General features: G+C 43.3%; 1 long non-coding RNA gene across 1 annotated transcript; it reads right to left on the bottom strand.

The window, feature by feature from the left end:
• Window positions 1–9,421: 9,421 nt before the first annotated feature.
• LOC146170692 (uncharacterized) lies at window positions 9,422–13,843 on the bottom strand. The gene is made up of 2 exons (XR_014703137.1): window positions 13,772–13,843; window positions 9,422–9,600 (listed from the first exon to the last, which is right to left on the bottom strand). It is a non-coding gene; the product is annotated as an uncharacterized LOC146170692 (long non-coding RNA).
• Window positions 13,844–14,126: the final 283 nt, after the last annotated feature.

Genomic DNA, 14,126 nt, shown 5'->3' with positions numbered 1-14,126 from the left:
CTCTGTATTTGGAAGATGAAACCTGTGTTCCGGATCTGCATTTGGAATACAGTTGGTCCAAAATGAGCAGAAAAGAGTGTTCTGTAAGTGACCACAGTCTGTTACTGGAATTCACCATTAACAGAGTTTTACTATCTACCACCTCGATCTGCTCATAATTTAAGTAGCATTATAAAAGTCGGTGATCCTGCAGGGACCTCCGATCTCACACAAAGGATTCAGTGGCGTAGCAGGCACAACACACATCAAGAGGTGCCAGATAGTGTAACTTGTAAGAAATGTTATGCTAACTCTTCGTTACTTGCTAGCAGAGCAAACAGTATGTCCGTCATCAAACCTTCTTTTAAACCCTACTTCAGGGCAATGGAAAAAGGCATTTCGAGTCCACTTGAGGTCCAACTTAGTACAGTAGCGGTGAACAAGCCTCTGAGCCTGCCATGTGCCAAGGCGTAAATGCGCTTCACTGTATTGTACGAGTGAACAATCGGAAGGCTGGAAGCTTGAACAATCTGTTTCCAGAAAATGGTGACGTTGTTCGGGCAGTTAGGTTGGAATAATAAGCAAGCACTCTGCCCGTACCTTCATCTTCTGGATTTCCTCTCAAAGGTATGTATGCCCAGCAAACAATGTCTGCAACTTAATCCAGGAGTAAAATCACAGCATGTTCGGAGGACTTCGATCATAACATTGAGTTTTTGGTCAGTCCAGTCACCTCAACATCAAATCCAAGACATATGTGGCAGCCTTTGGAACATTCGCACATACGAAACACACCGAGAAATGCAAGCCAGTCAGTCTAAAGGCAGCCTATCATCCTCATATTGTTCATAGCCTTCCTAGTGCCACCAAGTTTGCTTCCCTACCACCCTCTGAACATGCAATGTTCCACTCGAACTCGGGTTACACACAAGCAGTGCACCAAGAAAGGCAAAAGTTCATCCCTAGCTCCCACAGGTCAACTCGGAAGAATGTGCAGAGTCGGACCAGATATATAAATTTTCACAAGAGAATTCAGTCAAGTGCCATCTTTCCATCTTTCAACTTTACTTGATCTCTAGCAGATCTAGCTTGGATTCATTTTGCACTCAAAGCTCAAGTATGTTTCAACAATTTCAACATATTTATCAGGACTGCAGTGCAACTGCCTCTATTATCCAACCTTTTTTTTTGCTGAAGTTGACATGGTGAGTGAGCAGTCTAGTTATAAAATATTTTTTTCCAGTTTTAACAGCCAATTAGAGAAATAATTTTTGTGAGCTTTCCTTTTTAAAGCTGCTTTGCTGACAAGTTCCTGCCTGCAAGCCAGTGAAGAAAATGTGGGATTATAGCTATTTGCACACTTCCATTAAATGATCTCAACACTGACATGATGATCAAGTGATATCTAGGAAGATATTGGCACCAGCGCAGCAAGCAGTGTGCTGCTTGTGCATCATGACGGGCCAATGCTATCGAACTGCCAAACCTTTTATCATGTCAAAACACGCTCACCCGACCCAGTCGAAAAAAAACTACAGAAAAGTTCTGATGGTCTGTAGTCTTGTCGTATTTTTGACCTGTAGTCTGACGTTCATTGTTTGTAGTTTTATATTGTGACGTTCATTGTCTGTAGTTCTGTATTGTGACGTTCACTGTCTGTAGTTCTGTATTGTGGCGTTCATTGTCTGTAGTTCTATATTGTGACGTTCATTGTCTGTAGTTCTGTATTGTGACGTTCATTGTCTGTAGTTCTATATTGTGACGTTAATTGTCTGTAGTTCTGTTTTGTAGTCTATATTTCTTATTCTGACGGCATGCATTCTCATGTCCCGCAATCTGACATTCCGTACTCTGATGTTCTGTAGTCCGAGGGCGCATGTTCATTTCATATACGGTTGTGACTTTCTTCTCTCCTATTGTGAGAAACTTCACACGTGCAAAATGTAACCACAGCCAAGTTGGAAAAATTAGTCGCATGGGATCATAGTCATTAATTGGGCTATTTTGCATGCACGTAGACCTGGCAGCTCTGCACAAAAAAATGTGCAAGCATGCCGAAGACATGCGAAACAACACTTGTGAGAAGCCGCCTTTATTTGGAATCCATGAAGCTGTATTTCCAAAAGGCGCTTGAACGGGAACCCCTGAATAACAAAAAGATGCAGATTTCAATTAAACACCTATTTAAAATGCATTTTTGTATAAAAAAGTGGTTTCGATGAAGGGAAATTGATGTTGGTTAGTTTGAAGGTAACTGAAAAATGAAAATTATTCTGTGGTTTTCCATAGACATTGGCTATGGAGAATGTTGTAGTGGAAGGAACAAGAATATTTTAAGCCTCATTGTGCTCATTATGTGGATTGAAAATGCACAGCACTAGGCCATTTTTGTATTACCGTTTTATCAAATCATAGCCCGTCTCTCCTACATAAAGCCCACAACTTTAACGTAAGTGGTAGAATGCAAAAGTAGTAAGCTTCATATCGGGCAATAAATAAATGTTTACAGAGTTTAATAAAGCTCATTGAAAATGACTAAAAGATTATACGTGTTTAGCCTAACCATTATTGCACACAGATATGCTCAGGACCAGTCAATATGTAATGCTCTTATAACTGCAACCCATGGAAATCTTTCTCTGCTAGGAAAATCTCCTGAAATTGCAATAGCTTTTATTTCCTACTATAAGTGTATAAGCTTTTATGTTAGAGAACTGGGCAACCTGTGACACCTGCTGATTAGCAATAGCTTTTATTTCCTACAATAAGCCTATAAGCTTTTATGTTAGAAAACTGAGCAACCTGTGACACCCGCTGATTAGCTACACCTTGAAAGCAAGCATAACTCCGCTGCAAAAAAAAATTCTGTGCATACATTACTCTGTCACCCACCAGAAGGAATACACTGTAAATCTTACCTTAGAGGAAAAGGTGCAGACATTTCTGTGCCAGGTACTGCGGAATCATTTGTAGCGCTTGACCACTTCTTCATTGCAACTGACCTCCTTCAGCAAAAGCCAGGTGTCTGCACAAATAAAATAATTAATTATTTCCTAATCAATTATTCATCTGATTTCGCAGAAACGACAAAATCACGATTTGGATGAAAACTTTACATATTTTCCAGAAAAATTATTGCTCAACTGCAAGCATTGATTTACTACTGAAACACTGTTTAGCATAAAATAGAATGTTGCAAGGGTTAGCATGCTGAAATACAACTACTGCTCTGACCATGGTCAAGCAACTGCTGTATACATTTCCAAACGAGCAACACATGTCGTTTAGTATTGTTAAAATTTGTAGCAAATATGGCTTTTTTTTTCGTGCTAGCCCAGTTCAGCTATGAAAGTGACTCAAAACTGCTAGCATAATTGATGGTTTCTAATAACCAACTCGCGCACTGAGCCAGTCATCCATTGATAATGATAAAACCGTTTTTTGATATCTCATCCTCTCTGCTTTTCCTTTCAATAAATTCATCTATCATCAGCATTCCCCTGCACTGTATTTCAAACAGCAGCCATGATCCTTAAGCAGCATGGTTTGCAGCTTGTTGATAGCCACAGTTAAACCATCACCCCAGCTTCAGTTTTCAAAATACCAAAAACAATACAATTCAAATTATATTGTATACAGCCACCACAAAACCAAATGAAATCTCTTTTGTAGTTCACGGAAAGATGTTTTTGATGATGATGATGATGGATTTTAATGGCGCAAGGGCGACTCAGGCCAAAGAGCGCCAAACTCAAGGTTAATGGTACACTCAAGTTTATATGATGGAATAGTTGTGATTTTTCATGAAGGGATAAAAAACTGGTGTATAGGGCCTAAAAATGTATTCGCTCTGTAATATCGCTAAAAACAATGGTGTATAGGGCCTAAAATTCATTTGTGATATATAATGGATGCGCAATGTATAAGTAGATGTATTAAAAGATCTCATCCGTCCTCTCAAGGAGGAGCGGGCTGAGACCCACGTCGATAAAAAGTTTCATGTAAAAAGCCTACTTGTGATAAAAATTTAAGCACCTGTTTTAAAGGAAACATTGGGTTGTCGCCAATAAAAATGGATGGGTGTGCAGGTACTTGATGAGTGAACAAGGAGGGAAAATGACGTCTTCTTTCTGGTTCCAGTTGTGCACATATGATTAAAACATGTATGACAGTGAGTCGATCACCACATCTCGAGCAGTGTGGTGCAGGAGAGTTGGTTAAAAGATATGTATGGGTTATGTATGTGTGGCCAATTCTCAGCCTGCACAGGGCTACTTCTTTAAATCTGTGTTGTTTTTCTGTGGTGTACCTGCCTATTTTTGCCTTTATTGTGTGTAGTTTATTTTCTGATGCTGCGTCCCATTCCTCTTGCCATTGTTGTCGAATCATGTTTTTTATGTGTGGTTTGAGGTCATGATAAGTTATCTTATCAATGTCTGTGTCATTTCGAAGGGCAGCTGAAGCAGCTAGCCTATCAGCTGCCTCATTACCAGGTATACAGCGGTGGCCTGGCACCCAACACAGTGTAATTTTAATTTCTTGTTCATGGGCAAACATAAGGGTGTTATAAAGAGAGTTCAGTACTGGGTTCTTATTTTGCCATTTCCAAAAGGATAGGGACTTTAAAACACTGAGGGAGTCTGTGTAGATGATCGACGTCTGTATTTTATTTTCTATAATGTGTCTCACAGCTAAAAGGATACCATGGCATTCAGCGGTAAATATACTAGTATGTCTGTTCAGGGTTTTTGACTGTGAAAACTGTGGTCCATGTGCTGCACAGGAGACTTGAGCAGACTTCGAAGCATCAGTGTAATATTCATCACAAGTGTACTTCTCCTGAAGTGACATGAAGTGCTGCTGTATGGCAATAGGGGATGCATGTTTGCCCACTTCAAGAAACGACAGGTCGCAATTAACACCGTGCATTTCCCAAGGAGCAATTAGGTCTTTTATGGAAGTTGTATGAAGACTGGTAACCGAAACATTCGGATATTCAATGTGCGTGGCAACTCTGATTGGATATGGTGGTGTTAGAGATGGTTTTTTTGAGAAAAGTGCTGTGCCAGTTTTGTCAAGCAGGAGCCGACGACATGGATGGTCCAGTTGGCATAGTACCTTCATAGCATAAGTTAGAGAAGTAAATTGTCTCCTTCGTTGCAGTGACCATCGGTTCGCCTCGACATAGAGGCTAGCAATTGGGCTAGTTCGGAAAGCGCCTGTAGCGAGGCGAAGGCCGAGGTGGTGCACGGGATCGAGCAATTTTAGCGCAGAGGATGATGCTGACCCATAAACCATCGAGCAATAGTCAATGCGTGATAGAACTACACTATTCAGAAGGTTCAGAAGGCAGTCGCGGTCTGTGCCCCATGACCGGTGAGAGAGAATTTTTAGCAAATTCATCGCTTTGAGACACTTCAGTCGCAACTGTTTTATGTGGGGAATGAAGGAAAGTTTTCGTCAACAACTACGCCAAGAAATTTATGTTCTTTTTTAAAGGCAAGGCTCTGGCCATTCAGTGTAATGTTGGGGTCAGGCCTGATGCCACGCTGCTTAGAGAAAAGTACACAAACACTCTTTCCAGAGTTAAATTTAAACCCATTGTCATCAGCCCACCTGGACAATTTGTTTACACCTAGCTGAATTTGTCGTTCACAGATGGCCAAGTTGCAAGATTTGAAGCTTATCTGGACGTCATCAACATATACAGAACAAGAAATAGTTTTTGGCTGCACGCTTTTTAAAGAGTTCATTTTGACTACAAAAAGTGTGCAACTGAGAACACCACCTTGAGGGACACCATTTTCTTGAATGTACTGCTTTGAATATGCATTGCCAACACGAACTTTGAAGGTCCGTTCAGACAAGTAACTTCGAATTGTGCTCAACATGTTTCCTGTGATGCCAAGAGAGAAGAGGTCGCGGAAGATACCATAGCGCCAAGTGGTATCATATGCTTTTTCAAGATCGAAAAAGACAGATAAACAATGTTGTTTATGTGCAAAAGCATCCCTTGCATAAGACTCAAAGGCAATGAGCTGATCAGCTGTTGATCGCCCAGCTCTAAAACCAGCTTGGTTTTGATAAAGAAGACCATTGTATTCAAGGAAATGGAGAAGGCGACGATTGACCATTTTCTCAAAAAGCTTGCATAGACAGCTGGTTAGTGCGATAGGCCGATAACTAGCAGCAAGTGTGGGTTCTTTTCCGGGTTTTAATATTGGGATGATGATCGCTTCCTTCCATGCTTTAGGAAAGCGTCCTGTGGCCCATACTTTATTATACAGGTAGAGTAGGGTTTCAACAGTGTTCACATGCAGATGCCTGAGCATTCTATATGTGATGCTGTCAGGACCTGGAGCTGTGTTACCACATGTGTCTAGTGCAATCTTCAGCTCCTGCATGGTGAATGGGCTATTGTATCCTCCTGAGGATGGCCTTTTATCATGTATGTGCTTCCTCTCCTCTCTTGCCTTGTGCCGCAAAAAGGAATCTGTATAGTGTGCTGAGCTGAATATGTATTCAAAGTGTTGCCCTAGTGTGTCTGCTTGATGTTCAAGAGAGTCACCACTGGTGCTGACAAGGGGCGTTGGGACTGTGCTATATCCTTTAAGTGCTCTTATCCTGTTGTGAACTTTGTGTGCGTCAGAATAGGAGTTCACCGAAGAAAGGAATGATGACCAGCTTTCTCGCTTGGAGATGCGTCGAATACGCCTGCCATTTGCCTTTGCACGCTTAAAGGCTATTAGGTTTTCGGCTGTGGGGTATCGGCGTAGTTTCGACCATGCCCTGTTTTCAGTTTCACGAGCAGTCTTACATTCTGCATTCCACCAGGGTCTTCGTTTATTTCGTGGCTTACTTGACGTCTGTGGAATGTATTTTTCTGCTGCCTCTATGATGTGCAGCGTGATTAAGCGTTGAGTTTCATCAACGCTTAAGTCAGTAACTGATGAACTGGCCAATGATGAGTGTTCCCTGAACATCTTCCAGTTGGCTGCATTTTCTTTGAATTTTCTGGGATTCGACACATTTTCATTTCCGTTCCCAGTATATTTTATTAAGATCGGAAAATGGTCACTTCCGTATAGATTGTTAATGACAGTCCACTCTGTAGCTGCCAGGAACATCGAGGAGCCAATGGCTAGGTCTATGGATGTGTAAGAGTTATAAGCTATATTGTAGTAAGTTGGCTGTTTCGTGTTTAGTAAGCATGATCCCGAGGACAATAAGAATTTTTCGATTAGAACACCTCGGGAGTCCGTTCTTGTACATCCCCATAATGGGTGGTGAGCATTAAAGTCTCCGACCAGCAACCAAGGTTCCGGAAGTTGATCAATCAATTTTTCAAAACTTTCGCTACTTAGCTTATAAGTTGGAGCAATATACAGGGAACATACGGTTGTTATTTTGCCATAAACTAAGCTTCTGATTGCCACTGCCTCTAAGTCTGTGTTGAGTGAGATGTTTCGAGAGGGGATTGATTTTTGTGTTACAATGGCAACGCCACCAGAGGAGTGAGAGCTGCCTTGCCTGTCGTTCCTGAATACATTATATTGCTTAAGGAAATTTGAGTCTGCTCGTTTTAAATGGGTTTCTTGCAGACAAAGTATGTTTGGCTGATAGTCCGCAAGAATTTCATATATATCATCTAGATTTTTAAAGAGTCCTCGGCAGTTCCAATAAATGAGAGGCGCCATAATTAAAAGTTATTTAAGGGACAAGTTTAAATTTAGGTTTGTAGGTCCTTGGGACCTGTTATTGGGACTTTTCCCTTTCTTTTTCGCTCCAGTGAGCTTTGCCGCCTAGGCAGCTGGGGTGAAGAAGTTGTGTCCATCGCATCTTCAGATGCGGTGGACGACTGTGCAGAAAGCACAGGATTGTCAGTTTTAGGCCTCGACTCATGGGTCGAGGCCTTTGGGCCGGCTGACCTGGGGGTCCGCGCAGCCAGCTTTGCGGGTGGTGGTGGAGTAGCGCTAGCTGACTCCACCGAGGGCGCAGGTGGCGCTGCCCTGGAAGAACTGTGTGCTTCCTGGGCAGGTGCCGACGACCGCTGTGATGCCGCGCCCTGCTGCGTCACAACGGAGTAGTGTGGCTTTTGAGGAAGAGAAAGCCGCTTTCGTGCCTCTCCGTAAGATATGTTTTCGGTGACTTTCAGTGTAATTATTTCTTTTTCTTTTTTCCAGTATGGGCATGAGCGTGAATAAGCTGGGTGGTTACCTTCACAGTTTGAGCAGAGAAGCAGCTGTTCTTCGCAGTTGTCTGTAGGGTGTTCGTGCGAGGCACACTTTGCACATGTGAGTTGGCCACGGCAACTCTGAGAGCCATGGCCATATTTCTGACATTTGAGGCAGCGGCGTGGGTTAGGGATTTAGGGCCTCAGTTTTATCTTTGTGTAGCCTACTTCGACTGATTCTGGGAGAGTGCTTGCAGCAAAGGTGAGTACAATGTGCTTTGTTTCTATCTCTTTGTTATCTCGTCTGATCTTTATCCGGTAAACATCTGTGACTTTTTGTTCCTTCAGGCCTTCAAGAAGTTCTTGTTCACTCACGTACCTAAGGTCATCATCAGAGATGACTCCTCGGGCAGTGTTCAGTGATCGGTGCGGGCTAATCTGTACCGGTATTTCTCCAAATGATTCGACTGCACTGAGCTTCTGATACTGATGATTGTATATTAATTCTAGTAACAGGTCACCGTTTCCAAGTTTCTTTATCTTATAGCCCTGGCCAATGGCCTCAGTCAACGTTCGAGAAACAACAAATGGGGACACAAGTCGTGCAGTGATTTCCTCGTGGTCACTGTGGCCCACGTGGAAACGAGGAAAGTTGTTTATGTTCTTTGAGAAGAACATGGTGGTCTCGGTGCGCCCCCTTTTAGAAGGAGGACAATCGGGGTTAAGGTGTTTAGATGCCATAAAAAGTGTATTTTTCGGCTGCAGTGCCAGCCACCCACCATGGAGCCCAACGAGGGGACGGGACAGAAATTGTCAATTCCTGCCCACGCCAGCTGTACACCGCAACTATAACCCAATATGGCGTAACTCAGGGTAGCTAGCCACACAAGGTTAACCCTCGCCGCCTGGAAGTAGGAAGAAATGAAGAAGGTAAGACAGGACAGGACAGTTCTAAGAAAGAAAATAGGAAAGTGAAAGATGGAGGGGAGAACAGGAAAAGGCGACTGCCGATTTCCCCCGGGTGGGTCAGCCCGGAGGTGCCGTCTATGGGAAGCGTGGGCCAAATGGTGTGTTGCCTCCGCCGAGGGGCCTTAAAGATCCAAACACTCGGCATCGGCTCAACCACCAGGATCCCCTTTTCCCCAGACACGACGATGCCACGCACGGCTAAGCGTGGGTGCTCGGGGTCCGTGGTGTCGCACAAAACACACAAACACCTGCTTTAACAGGTGCGCCCTGCGGGGGAAAGATGTTTTTGTTTACCTGACATTGATGCCACTCCAAAAGGGTAGGGTGGAGGGAACACTCTTGGGATGGCTCTGCTACAAAGGCTTCCTGTCACGCTCCTTGTACTTCAGTCCCCCCGAGTAAACGGACATCAGCTTGCAGAAGTCGGAATCCGATCGGAGACTGAATTGGTTCATACAATTTCCATGGTCAAGGTGGACCTGTAAAAACACAAAGGTAAATGTAATAAATGTGGCTGATTCTTTAGATAAATAAGACTATGCACCATTCAAAAGAAGCCCACATTTTGTTATAGTTGTTGAAGAGACAAAAGCACCCGACTGAATAAAGTTTGAAGTAACCAAGTGCAAGTTATTTAGAATATACTTTAATCAGTAAGGCTAACCTATATGATTTTATAGTGTGATCATAAATTGAGGACAATGTAGCAAACTATATGGAAAAGAAAAACATAGGTACACCCTTGTTGGCAGAAACAGAGGAGTTGGTCATAGCAAAAATGCAAATGCAGGAAATGTAGTTGAATCAAGAATGGGCATCAGCAGTATATATATTATAAAGCCAAGATAATTAAATGTTGTTATCAACTGCGACGTGATCGTAACGCTTTAATGCGCCAGTTGGCAAAGCGCTGCCAGATTTGAGCTTTCTGCGCTGCTGAGGACAGAGCTTTGCTTTTCTGCTGGTTAGAGGTAAGTATGAACAGCTGCGGACATAGCACCTTTACGTTGTCTCGGCTGCAGCTGCCTGAGGTTATCTCCGAGCCAGCAGAAACATATGTACTGTGGTGGGTATCGCTGAAGGCGCGAATCTGGCCGCGCTTTATCAAGCTACGGATGACAGCGCTGTAATCACGGAGAATTCGGGCACGTGCAGCAAGCTGTCACGTAGTATTTTTAAATTGCGCCAGCTTTCATTTGTGCGGAATAAAAAGGGCCACGCTAAGGCTACCTGAGAGGAAGCATCTGGGTCAGGTCCGGCAGCTCTTATTAAGACCTGAGCAATTGAACAATTTATTTATAAGGTCAATTAATTATAATTGGCTAATTAATCAAGTAAGCAGATCAAGTTAATAGCCGGTATCTTAACATCTAACAGCAAATTCAATTGATTTTGTTTGGGAAGAACGCTTCCATCTTTTCTTTTTTATAATCTGCAGTGGTGTCTACCTCAGCTGATATAACCTGTGCATAGCCGGACTGAGGTCAATGCCACATAGGGGCATCTCCTTTGCCAGAGCAATATCTCATGACCTAATCGCCGTTTACATATATGCCGCACCATGGTAGCTTTGCGTCGTTAAAGTGGCGCCACGTGCTGTCACATATCTTGCGACCAAGAGCGCGAAGCACACAAAAAGGGCCAGCCGGTCATATAGTGCGCCTTCTGCCTTTTTCGAAACAACCTAATCAATGCGCGACATACGACAATAAAATGACGTTCACCAAACTATGGCTACAACACAATCATTATTGAGGTTACGGTCAATAACATTGCATCCACACATTTTTACATGAGCTATAGTAGGCCACCGCCCAGCTGTAATAGCTCTCTAAAAAAAAAATGTAACGGGAGAGTATTCCTGTACCACTATTACCTGTCATGCCTAAAGCGGATTTCAAACTATACTGACAAACGCTGAAAGCAGATAAAAATTGAGAGCATTCCGCAAAAAAAGAAAACAAAAACATGATGTCAAGAGCAGCTATTCACAGTGAAACTGAGGGTGAATAGCACGACGAAGACGACGGAAAAAATACGAACTTAGAAAACGAATTAGAAGGTAGGCGCCGAGAAGGAACCGAACATATGCGAAGCGGCGTACAATGAGAAGAAATAAAGTAAACACAAAACCTGGAAAATATGCCTAGAAAATTATGAGGGTGTGATCAAAAACACAAGCACCGGGACAGCACGAAGAAATGCATTATCAAAAAAAAATAATAAGAATGGCAGCAAAAAGACAATAGGCGAAAAATAAAAGTAGTAAAAAAGAAATAACGGAAAAGTAACGTGAGCAGGAGAGGGAAGAGGCAAAGTATTCATATTTTTGCTTGAGGATGACCAAACAGAGAGGAAGAGGATTGGCTAGTGTGTTTCTGATGCAAGCAGAACTTTAGTATTTTTTGTAGGGGTGAAGAACAGAAGCAAAGTGCTGAATTTATTATTGGCTTGAATGAGTAAGAAAGATTGTAGCATTAAAAATATCAAGGAATAGATATAAGACACTTAGACACGAAAGGTAAAGCTCTTGGGTTGGCACAGGACAAATACGGAAAAAAAAATGTTTACAAAAGCTTATTTTAATAAAGAAAATGAGAATAAGCAAACAACGGAGATTGGGAGCGAGGTGGAGGCAGTTTATGCTTAGTTCTGGTATATTATCCGATTATGCTGCTAAGGGGAGGGTTGCGGCCAGCATATCGGAAAGATGCGACGCAGTGCTCAGCGTAATCCGATCTGTGACGCGTGACCTTCACTCGACCGAAGGAGCCATATCTCAAAGTGAAATTCACTACGCTAATGTGCTAACTGTGCGATGTAAGCTCAGGAACACCCTCGCCTATTGACGTCATTCATCTTAGGCCTGCCACTATTATTCCCCTACCCATGACTATTCTTGACCCTTCTAAACCATAGAAGGTCGCATATGCCAAATATTTTTTGGTGAGATAATATGCAGGCGACAATTCATTTTTCCCTTCGATCGCATATATCACCGCTCGAGCGCTGTAGACCAACGGGCTCGTGACTGCATGTACAAACACGAGTGCACTTGTCGGCAGGTTTGGAGCATAGACTGCTTTAGTAAAAATAGGTTATGGCTGGAGTCGTACGAGACGGAATGAAGAGAAATATTAGCGCATTTGTTTTGTTGAGGAAGCGATGGTCATTCCGTCTTCCTCATTTCTATACTATGTGATGACACTGTAACGCGAGCATTAAAGTTCACTAAGTACATCAAAACATTGCATATTGTCACTTGGCGGTGACAATGCCGTAAGCACAAAAGAACACAGGCTTGGCAGTACTGAAATTGTCTTTACTGGGCTGACTTGCTCCCTGAAAATTAGTGAACATCTCGGCGGCGGCGATAGCAGCAAACGTGCGCGCTGGTCGTCGAATGACTAATTCCGGTCACACCCGTCAAGCTCAATTTAAAGGCGGCGAAGAAACATATAGATAAAGCCGCAAATGGTTACTAGCATAACCTGTATATTGTAGAAACAGACGAGTGGCTGGAATACTGTCAGACACATCTGGGTACATCTTGCGCGACAAAGAAAATGATAAAGACTGAGCTACATGCGAGCGAAAAAGAGAGCGAGAGCAACGCGTCAAGTCGGCGCGGCGAAAGCGATCGTTCATCGCTTACTGGGGAAGATACATGCTCGCGAATCGACGGCAACGCGAAACAGCGACGACGCTCTGTGTTGCTGGTATAGTACTTGAACAAAACGTTACGGGCTAGTTGGTTCATCGCAAGGGGGAAACAGCGCAAGCTAAACACGGACAAAAAGGGAGGACGAGACACACACAGCGCTGTGTGTGACTCGTCCTCCCTTTTTGTCCGTGGTATAGTACACCGCAAACTATTTGCATATGCAATTCACAACAATTGCAAGAATTGAAGTGTTTTGCGATAACATGCAATAAAATGGATTTACACTTGCGCTATAAGAGTGGTAACTTGACCTTTCATTTTTTTTTGTTGCGATTATACATTCGTAGAATCCTTGCCCCTTCACCATTGTTCGCACAGAGCGAGAAATTTACGCGAAAGTGCACAAACACGATGCAACACTGCAAAAAAAAAAAAAAAAAACGAGAGATTGAGAGAGAGCGCGTACGAAATTAGCGGCAGTGACGTACGCTTCGCGTTTATGCTGTTGGCTGATCGGGCATGCGATTCCGAGGAACGAGCGAAATTTTTTATTTCTGCAGCTCGGAGTGACGAGCCAATCGACACATGCATTTCTGTTCCGCGCGATGTGTGCCGCCATCGCGTTCGCGTAAGTTTTCGCGTATATGTAGCTCAGTCAAAGAAGCGCGTTTCGCGATAAGCATGAACAGAAATACGGAATCGAACCGCGCTCTACGAGGCGTTATCATTGAAGATCTGAAAGGTTGGCGGCAATGTTTTGCGACGCACAGCACAGCTCGAGTTCTCCAGGCAAGACTAATAACGTCCGTACTTGGCTGCTCGCGAACTATAGTCTGGCGCCTTTGTGCTTTTCATGCTAGGAGGCTAGAGGCAGTGCTCAAGATCAAGGTGGTTGCTTAGGGTAACAGGGGGGGGGGGTTAAGAAACTTCACCCGTCGTCGTAGCTACTAAAAGTGGAAAACAAAGACAAACATCACATTACGTACCTTCTTCCGCGCATCAGGCTGGTCATGGCGTTTCCGGTTCAGCCTGCTAAGTTCTCTGCTCCATCCTTCCATTTCTTCGTCTGCGGTTAAGTGTCAGCGTTACGATTCATTTCTCTCTTCAGAATACAATTCAAAACACATCGTAGCAAAGAGACGCTTACCTGTAATATGAAATATAGGTGCAATGCGCTGGGCCCACGCGGATTTTCTTCGCCTTCCCCAAATCTTCAACATCGTTCTGTCGAAGTTTTCAATGTCCCGCGGTGACGACTTTTGCACAGTGTCTTCTCAGATGATATAGCACTTGTGCTCGTTCTCGTGCTAAATGAGCACGAACAGAAATGTCGCAGTTCAG

Source organism: Amblyomma maculatum, unplaced genomic scaffold (assembly GCF_055883805.1).
Source record: "Amblyomma maculatum isolate TAMU_Amacu unplaced genomic scaffold, ASM5588380v1 scaffold_68, whole genome shotgun sequence".
Taxonomy (NCBI): domain Eukaryota; kingdom Metazoa; phylum Arthropoda; class Arachnida; order Ixodida; family Ixodidae; genus Amblyomma; species Amblyomma maculatum.
This window is presented reverse-complemented; position numbering and strand designations above follow the sequence as displayed.